The following is an 8,885-nucleotide window of genomic DNA, read 5'->3' on the forward strand; positions in this document are numbered from 1 at the left end:
CAACCACAAATATCAGTCTTGGTTTCCACCAGGTTATAAACATGACATGCAAATAATGGAGCTGCTGCCGGGCGCAGAGGGTTTGGGGTCGGGGGATAAGGGGGCTGCCTCCTCCCTTTGCTTTTCCCCTCTCAGGAGCACCCGCAGAGAAGAACACCGAGATGAAACAACTGGGGAGTGAGCCTCCCCACGGGGGAAAGGGAGAGAAGGGGGGGGACAAAAAAAAAGAGAAAAAAAAAGAAAATAACGCCCCCCTCAAGCCCGTGGGGAAACGCCACTTGCGAGGGAAGGCGCCCGGGGGAGCGGCCCCGGTGCCCCGCACCCGCTGCCGCCCCCGCTCCCCTGCCCAGGGCGATCGTGTGTCAGCGCCACAATGGACGCTTCTACTCCCGGGCGCTTTGATCCCTGCACGGCCGGGAAAAAAGCCACCTGACAGCGAATCTGCGACGGGCGGGAGAGAGGAAAAAGAGCGAAGAATAAGAAAAAAAAAAAAAAAAAAAAGGGAGAATATAGAGCCGTGCAATTTCGTGGTTTGTGCGCAGGGTGAAATTATAAGGTTGAAAAGTGCGAACAATCCTCCTCAATCTTTTACAACATCAGCGCTGCTTCTCAGCCTTAACCAGAACCTCCCTTTTTCCAGCGGAACGTGAGTTATCATATCTCCAGCCTTCGCTGTCCCCGCAGGACGGGCAGCTCCCGCCTCCGCCAGCCGCGGCCAAGCGCATCTCCCCGCGCTGCGCCGGCCCCTGCGCGCCGCGCAAGCAGCCGCGCAAGCAGCCGCGCCTTCTCCTCCCAGCACGGCGACTCGTCTGTCGCACTTCAAAGGGTGATAACCTAATTGCTTCCAGAGTTTAAAAGTAATTAAGCTGTACTAAAGGAACTTTAAATAAAACCCGGTTTGCCTCGCACTGGCTCCCCTTGCCCTTCAGGAGGGTAAATAGAAGCCCCGTTTCTGGAAAAAAAAAAACAACCCTGCATTAAAAAAAATCTTACATTTATATAACATATGCGAAAAATGTAAACAGATTTCGTTTTTGAAAGGGTATGGGTAAAGTGGTGGTAATTATGTATAATTAATGCTGAAGGGAAAATGAACACATAATAGGTTCCAAAGATTAAACCATCTGTAACTATCAGGGGAACTTTTAAAGTTTTTCTTTTCCTTTTTTTTTTTTCTTTTTTTTAAAAAAAATACATCTACATTTCCTTTCATTAAGGATTTTTAGTTGTTAAAATTCAAGTTAATGTTTGCATCTCTGAAGTATTCTAATTTGAGAAACAAATCCCTGAAAGGTTTCGGCAGTTCTCAGTCTACAACTTTGAAGATCATCCAATATAAAAATAAATTGAATGGTAATTTTAACCATTATTAACGTTTGTGGCACTTAATTTAGTTAGGTGCTGGCTTTCCATTTTTGATTACACCATAAGGAAGTTATTTTACTAAGAAATGTTAAGATAAAGTATAGGCATTCCCACACATTCTTTATATTTTTTCTGGCATGTATTTATTATGGTCTACTCAATCTATTTTAATTTCTAGGTAATGCATAATCACTGGATCTAATTTTTTTCCCATATTTGCCAGGATAGAACCAGACTGTGAAGACGTAGGTCCTGCATATCTGTACCTGACATTCAATATGAGGGACTATAAATTTAAATATATTTTTCCTACTGTCTCAGATCTAGTTCACAAAAGTAAATCCAGTGCCTTTAACATTTGCAAAGGTAGGAATGGATCTAGCTTTAGCAGAACTAATAGATGTTGAGATGCTGTGTGAGCTGTAACTTCTGTCAGCAACTGTGCCTTTTTGATAACAGTAATTCCTAAGGTGTGAAGGTAGAGTTGTTAAACCTCATGTATTAATGGACTAGTCGCCCTAGCAGTGGTTTACAGAACTGGTGGCTGGAGAAAATAGATGTATTTGTGCAGAAAGAAGAATAAAAGTTGGCAGGAACTGAAGTTTAAACTGCTTTGTTAACTCCAGCCTCCACTTGAGAAGCAGAAATTAATCTCCTTTCAGTCTGGATTTAGGTCTGGTTCTGCTGCTGTTCTGACTATTCAGGTATGTGGGGGATGTTTCCTTCTCCAGGAGGGAAGGATAGATACCTCCTGTGGGGAATTCACCAGCTGGCAGTTCAAGACAAGGTTTAGGTTGTCACTCCCACTCCCCAATTATAGTGACTAGCTTGGAAAAGCAAATTTTTAGGCAACAGTACTGCTCTTTGATATCTGCCATACTGCAAGGGTTTATATACAGCTTAACCCCTCAGATTAATTCCCAGACTTGCTCTTTAATGCAGAGGCCAAGCAGCTGAGCCTCAGCTTGGCATTTCTGGCAAACCCAGCTGAAGATGCTGAAGACTCTGCAGCAATAAAGGGGTTTGCCCCTCAAAGGATAACCTACTTTAACCCCACGAGCAACTTTTGTGCCTCTTGCTCCTCAGCTTACCTGGAGGAGGATGAGCTGCCAGAGGATCCCAGCCCAGTGACTCACCTGATAACTTTTCCTGAACCACATCCATGTTGTGCAGAGATCAAAGTGAATAGTACTTGGGCAAACGTACATATGGGAAGGGTGTGGAGGAGAACAAGGCTCAGATGGGGATTGTAACCTCAGGAGCTTACTTTCTGGGGATGAAAGGCCCAAAGTGAGTCAAGTACTCATAGAAGCTATAGTGCATTTATAAAATCAGCTTGCTACTGGAATGCTCAGCTATTTGCTGGTGACAGCACAAGGGCAGCGTGTGCAGGCAGGTGCAATGATCCCTGGCCTTGACCAGCATCTAACAATGGTGGATTAAGTCAGCTCCCGTTTGGGTCCTGATAACTCATGCAACACCAGAAACAAACTTCAGCCAAACGCTTTTTCCCAAGCCTGGGAAATCCCTTGCAAAGCCTCCTATGTTCAAAAAAAAGCCCCAAACCCTTCCCCCCCATCACCCCCTGCGGTGTCCTGGATGGAAATAAAGGACAAAACCCCCACAGTTTGTCACTGTCTTTTACCAGAGCAAATTAACAGAATACTTCCCTTTTCAATGTCTTTTGATGTGCTAATCATCACTCTGCCCGATGTAGCCACCTTATTCTTGTAGGGTACCTAATGTGTCCAACTACAAGTTGAAGAGAAAACCAATGGGATTTCAGCTTCCAAGGACACCTTGGAGTGATGCAGAGCCAGGGGTGAGTGTTACTGTCTAATGGGTGCCTCAGTTTCCCCATTGATGGAAGTTTTCTTTTTGTAGTTTTCTTTCTTGACCTGCTGTGGTGAGTTGCTGCCCATGGTTTGAGTTGACACCACTAGCTGCTGGGAGCATCAAGATGGTGATGAAAACAGCTAGCCTGCTTTTTCCCTAAAATGTTGCTCTCACAGTCCTTTTGAGTGGGACTCCCTTCCCAGCTGATTCCCAAGGGGGTTTTTTTGGTGATGCATGGCAATGAGGCTGTCCTGGCAAAGCTCCCACACAGCCTTGGGTCCTAGCATGGAAGTAAGCCCTACCCAATTCAGACTGCAGCAGAAACTGAAAACATCACCTATTTTCTCTTTTCTGGCTGGATTGCTCCTTTTTTTTTTTTTTTTCTTTCCCTATCTTAAAATCCCTTTGCCCAGAGCAAAATTAACAGCAGGCCTTGTTAACGAGGGGATCAGCAACATCTACCCTGATGGCATTAAAACCTCCTACCTGGCAAATTAGTCCTCCTGCTACCTCCTCCTCTTACAAAATGTTTTCTTTATTGGAACTTGTTAGCGGATTGTTACTTGCACAGTAATTACTCGGCAGTAATTAGAGAGATGCTGAGGGGGCCGAGTGCATATTTGGACCCAAATTTAGCTTTCTGCTGAGTTTGAGGAGTTGTCTAACCACTGAATCTGAGCCAGAACTTGCATTTCAACAGGCTGTTGTGGGATTTTTGCCAAAATCTGACCAGCTCTCCCCCTGAATTGGTGTCCACACTGTATTAGAAAGAAATACGAGTCCAAATTGAGAGGTAAGGGGTCTGCTCCATTTAGGATCTGTCCTGGCATCTCTGTTGAACCTGGTTTGAGAGCAGGTTGACCTCCCCTTTGGTGCCACCATGCTGATTGAGTGGATGGTGCCATCCTGGATCTCCTCTCCTCTCCTCAGCTGACCAGATCAGGCAGCTGCTGCTGGTGGTCTTTAGCTCAGCTTTAGAATCGTGGACAGAGAGCGACCAAAATGTGCAGTTCAGGCTTAGGATAGGGGAATGGCCTTTTTCTACCATTGCCATATATCTCCTACTAGATATACTGCCCAGGGACAGAGCTACAGTGCTTTACCAAACTTCTCTGCCAAGCAGAGCCATGTGGCTGGTGTAGGCATCATTAGTAGAGCAGCCACCAAGCACTGAGCCTGCCGAGATGGGAGAGTGTTCAGCAAGCAACATGTTGCTTACACTAGGAAACAGCAGATAGCCACAACACATTTTGGAGCAGAGGAAAGTCCCTCCAGATCTATGGATGTGGCAGCTTGAGGTCCTGCAATGTGGTCTTTGTAGAGACATTGTCTGAACGGGTTGCTGGACGTGGTGGGAACAGCTGAGGTGCAGATCTTTGTCCTGGGGAGGAAGAAGGAGCCCTTTTAACCTCCCTGTTCTCAAGCCTGGCAGGGACCTGCCATGCTGTGGCTCCCCTCCCAGCTTCCTTCCCCCTGCCCCAGCCACAAGCCCCAGAGGCTGGGCTGGAAGGCATCTTATCTTGTTTATATAACATGAGCACTGGATGGTTGGCTCCTTCTTTGGCAAAAGGTTCTCACGCTGTGGGCTCACCTCCTTTGCCAGAGATAGAGCAGTCACAGCCCAGGCTGGTCTCCTTTTGGGGTGGTGGGGAGGAGAAAATTGGCACAGAATAAAGAGGAGAGTTACAACGCTTGGACACTGGGCTATAACTGGGAAGTATGGATTTGTGTGCTGGGACAGCTCAGCAGCATCCTGCAGCTGGGTGCTCTTGCCTTCCCTTGGGAGAGGCACCCTTGTTTTTCCCAGCATGAGGGCTGAGAAACACTTGCAATGAAGAAACTAAGGCAGAGTGAGAAATAAGTGCTTATTTATTCATTATTTTTTTTTAACAGGTCTTTCTTTGCGTCCAAGCAGGGAGACGTGTAGTCATGTAGTCATTCTGTATTAAACCAGAGAAAGGTCCCTGGCCCTTGTCACTGGCCAAGTGATGCATCTGCTCACCTCTGACCAAAGAGGACCAGACACAGCCTCATCAACCCTAACAAACTTCTCCCTCAGAAAAGCTCTGGTCAGGCAGGTGAGATGGGGGGACGTGCAATAAAAGCACCTCCTCGGTGGTGCAGGCTGCAGCCTTGTAGTGGATGTGACCCCAATCTACCTCAAATGCACTTTTTATGGCCTTACATCACTGCAGCCTGCCCCACCTGCCTCCTTACTCTCAGCCATACTAGCCCCTAGGCAAATAGTGAGCCTGATAATCAATGATTTTTAGTGCATTTCTTGATTAAAACCACCATGGCTTTTGCTTTATAAAGTTTCAAACACTTGGCTGATGCACAGTGTAAATTTTGTATCTATCTATGTGTATATATAGACATATTTATGTATTTTAGTCTATCTGACTATGGAAATGCTCATTATACATCTAAATGTCTGCTCCATTTTGGAGGCCTCCAAAGCTCTTCAAGCCCATGTTGCTAAGCAATGTTATCATCTGAGCAAGGGAAGTTCAAGCTTTTAGCACACAGATGCTTAGGAGTTGTTGCTTGAGGAGTTTGTCATTCTTTGCCAACTTTTAGCATTACATACTATTTAGTTGTTATAATTAGAAAAGCCCTTCAACAACAGTGGCAACAGCAACAATAACTGTGATAAAATAATAATACATTCCCTTGTTTTTTACTTCCTGAAACTATCTTTATAAGTTTCATGCCAGCATTAAGCAAATGTTATTCAGTGCCATTAAGCAATATTTTTCTCCCCTGCAAAACCCAGAATGTTGAAATACAGATCAGCTGAACTGAGTTTACCAGGGAAGGACTCTGACCTTGCTCTTCATATTCTCTAGATGGAGAAGCCCTTGGTTCAGCTCAAGTCCCAGTTTGAGAAGCAACGAATGTACAGCCTTAAGTTTTTCAATGTGCGCTTCAGATTGTGGCTTGGGAAATTCTTCTTAGACCAGGGCAAAGAGGAACTTGGTGAAAGATTTCCTTTCTAAAATGGGTTGACCTTACAAGTGTATGGGAGGATGAACTGTGCAATTCAGGGTACAGAAATTTCTGATTTATTAAAGCTCTCCAAGGCCTGCAATCCTTAAATAAAAGGGGAGTCAATCAAGACTGCACTTTCTGCAGCTAAAAATGGGGGAATCTGTATGTTGATTGCCATCCAGGGTCTATGGATGGCCGTTTATTGCTGTTCAGGGACAAATTCAGTAGGAAATTTAAAGTGGCCCCCTGAAATAAAGGGGTAACCTCCAATTACCCCAGTGCAGAGGAGAGCTGGACTTGTTTTGTTCTAGTGGCACATAGTGGCTGCATGTTAGTTACGTGCAAGTACAAATGGCATGTAGTTCCAATAATACATAAGACACGCTTTCCAAAAATTGCTTTCTTAATACTTCCCTCTCTTTCTCATCCTTGGCTGCTCTGTTGGGCTCAGTTATGGAAGTTTCTCTACCGGGGGTGTAAAAACCCACACAAAATGATGGGATGTGTAAGAAAAAACTTGTAACTGAAACTGCTCATGCTTTTACAGTACACATAATCAAAGAAGGTTGGTAATAACTCCATGGTTAGACGAAATAAGGCCTTTGAAGGAGTTGAATGGAGCTGTTTGTTTTCCCTCTTGTAGCCTTGTTCCTCCAAGGCATGCTGTCATGCTCACCAGACCTGAGTTTTATAGGTTGGACTGGAGTCTTTGACAAAACTGAATTTACTTTAAATGACTGAAATTAGATACTTATAATCCAAAGTAACAGCCTAGAGGCTCTCTTGTGTATTATCCTTCACTCTCAGCCCTTTGCTTTGTAGTGTCAATGGAATAATTTGTTAAGAAAGTAGAAATATAAGCAATAATTCTGAAACCGAGAAGGAGCACGGACTAACCCTGTATTTTGCCAATACTTGTTATCTTCTTACCAAATATGACAGTGCCTCTTCCAGGGATAGCCACTTCAGACCATGGTTTTGTCAAATTTTTGCTTCTGAAATTATGGTTCAAACAGTATTATTTCTTCCCCCCCACACACACTGTTTAAGTGACAGCACCACTTTTCTTCTCTCCCAATGAGGCAAGATATCCATGGCATGATGGGCATTCAAGTTGGAGAACAGAAGGCAGATTTCTTCCTCCTTATGGTGACTGCTTGGATACCCACTTTCCAGCCTGTTTTCTGATGAAATTGAGGTATCCAGATGCCCCATTAATGCTCAACAATCTTACCAAGCAATCTCATCACATGCCACAATCTTCCAGATTTCTGGGTTGAATATTTCACGTGGTCTAAACTGGAGCAGTTTTATTGGCTTCAGAGACAGATTATATTAACTGAGGATATGACCCTTTTTAATTTTAATTTGGCAAGGTGAATAGGCTCCAAATCAGCCAACATTTCATTCTTTTGTTTGTAGCATCAAGTTGTGTGTGTGTATGTCTATAGAGGAGGGAGAGTTCCTCATTTTTTCCCCTGTACACCTCTATGCACGCACACAGAGACTAAACTGATCATGAAAGGTGTTAAGTTGCAGGGATGCTGCAAAAAAATTGCAAGGAAAATCTTTATATATGTGGAAAATATTGGGACTGGCTTTCCAGCTGAGCTGTTCTACTATTAATGGAGCATTTACTTTGATGGCAGTGAACACCCTGCACTTGTTTCCCATTGATTGAGAGTAGAAAGTCCTATTAAGGAGCTCACAAAACCCACCAACACTACTGATGGTTCAACAGAAACCTCTGAAGGTTATACCATGATTGGGTTTTGATGGATTTAAACTACTTAACCACAATTCTCCGTCATTCTACTCTTGAGTGATCCAGACCTCTTTATCTCATTTCCTGATGTCCTACTTCAGGCAGCCCTACCTGCCTTTCTTCCTGTTTCTCTACACAACCATTTAAGGAATTTAATGAGGATTATTATTAACAGATTACCCAAGAGTGACTTTCACATTAGGGCAAAGAAATACCCTTACATTGGTTTACACACAGACTATGCTCCAGCCTGTAATCCAGGCTGGTAAACAAATGGATTTGCTACAGGATGCAGAAAAAAAGAACTGTGCACTTTGAAAAGGAAGTGCTGCCTTGAAACCTCTTTTTTTTAGATGTTGTTTGGCCTGATTGAGTTGCAGCTTTCCTATCAGTTTTATAGGAATAATGATCTTTGAATTGTGAAACTGTGCTTTAGGCATGTAAAGAAATTGTAAAGGTTTTTTGAGGTGATAGAGTTGGGCCGATCAGGTGTCTCCTTAGTACCTACATCCTCTGAAGTAGGACTATTAAACTCCTTTTATGAAGGGAAAAAACAACACATTAATTTATTGCCATTGCTGCATGGTGGGATTTATGCATGTCTTGCTGTTAATTGGAGAGTATCACGTCAGGGCTCTTGTATCACTAATAAAACAGTCCTCTCAGTCATGAAATAGGTAACTGCTGCCAGTTGAAATGCCTCCTTCTCTTTTTACTTGCACTGAGGAGCTCTGTAAAATATGAAAACCAGGGCCCATCACTGAATACAGGCCCAGACACTGACACTGAGGTGAGATGGAGGCAGGGGATGTGGCTGGGGATGGAGGATGTATCTGGAGGTGTATGTTATCAACACATTGGAGGGAAGAACGTGGGAAAAATTAAGTCCTGGTGGAATCCATCCTTTACCTTTTTCACATAATTTCTC

This window comes from Corapipo altera, unplaced genomic scaffold, assembly GCF_003945725.1.
Source record: "Corapipo altera isolate COAL_440 unplaced genomic scaffold, ASM394572v1 94, whole genome shotgun sequence".
Taxonomy (NCBI): Eukaryota; Metazoa; Chordata; class Aves; order Passeriformes; family Pipridae; genus Corapipo; species Corapipo altera.